Source organism: Monodelphis domestica, chromosome 2 (genome assembly GCF_027887165.1).
Source record: "Monodelphis domestica isolate mMonDom1 chromosome 2, mMonDom1.pri, whole genome shotgun sequence".
Taxonomy (NCBI): Eukaryota; Metazoa; Chordata; class Mammalia; order Didelphimorphia; family Didelphidae; genus Monodelphis; species Monodelphis domestica.
Genome location: NC_077228.1, coordinates 540,772,906 through 540,774,194, shown reverse-complemented (window position 1 = coordinate 540,774,194; position 1,289 = coordinate 540,772,906). Strand labels below are relative to the sequence as shown.

General features: G+C 59.5%; 1 non-coding gene across 1 annotated transcript; it reads left to right on the top strand.

The window, feature by feature from the left end:
- The first annotated feature begins 252 nt into the window (after positions 1-252).
- On the top strand, positions 253-334 carry TRNAS-CGA (transfer RNA serine (anticodon CGA)). The gene has a single exon. It is a non-coding gene; the product is annotated as a tRNA-Ser (tRNA).
- The last annotated feature ends 955 nt before the right edge of the window (positions 335-1,289 follow it).

Here is a 1,289-nt window from a genome sequence, read left to right as displayed (position 1 = left end):
TTCGTGCTCCTCCCGCCCGGCCTTCCTGGTCTCCCTCCCGTGCAGACCCCATTCAGACAATTAGAATGATTCCATCCATTAACTACATTTGGCAGCGCAGCAGCTCCCGAGCGGCCGGAAGTGTAGAGACGCCCGCCTGTAGCTCCTCCAGCAGAGCCACCCAGCTGCCTCCAGCCCTCACATCATCTCTAACAGGGCTTTTAAGCCTCTCATATCCCACATCACCTTCGCTTGGCTGCTGGGATGCCAGGCGCTGTGATGGCCGAGTGGTTAAGGCGTTGGACTCGAAATCCAATGGGGACTCCCTGCGCAGGTTCGAATCCTGCTCACAGCGATCCAATTTTTACTTTGGAGAATGACAACGAGTCTTGCGGCGTACCAGTGCCAGCCTTCCCCGTTTTCCCACACATTTCAAATCTGCCTGCCCCTCAGTTTCTCCCTCTGCAAAGTGGGAGCAGTTATGTGTAGGACGCCCACCTCCAAAGAAGGCAGGCGGAAAGGTCTGGGACCGCGGACTCCTGGGGAGTATGGGTGACACACAGCCTGGCCGCTGATGGTCACGAGTTATTTTTGCCCGGGCGGGAGGGGGAGAGAGAACGAGACAGAGACCGAGAGATGATTCGGAAGGTCTCTCCTGCTTCACAGCCTGTGGCTGCCGCCGCCGCCGCCGCCGCCGCCGCCGCCGCCCAACAGTGGGGGTTCAAGCAAAATGCTGGCCTTGGTTTGTGCGGCAAAAACACAGTCAGTCCTTGGGGTCAGAGAGAGCCGAAGGTGGGGCTCCAACCTCCGCGCTGCTGAGGGAACTGCCAGCCACAGGTTCCGAGTTCGAGTGGAGTGCCCCAATGAGGGCAGCACCAATCTAAAGCTGGCAGGGACCTCAGAGGCTGACCCTCCTGGTCCAAGCTCCCCATTTGGCGGAACAGGAAAGGTCCGGCCGGGGGGAGAGGGTGGGGGGGCTTCCCTAGAACTGCAGACCTTGAGTGTCAGACCTGGCATCAGAGCCCAGAGCCTCCGAACCGCCTGCCTGGGCCTCTCCCCTTTCAGCTGAACATTAAAGTAGGTGCCGGCTCCATAGATAGTCCTTCAAGGCTGGGGAGGGACACCAAGATCGCGAACCCCGAGGCAGGTCCAGGCCTCAAAAAGGGGGACAAAACGGGATCACATTCCAGCCCAGGCAAGCCAAATCCCCTCAGGAAATATGGGGGGAGGGGGTGGGATGAGGAGAGGCCACAGTGGCTGGCTGGTCAGAAAGAAGCCAGAACCAGACACAGGAATAAACATCCAGGGGG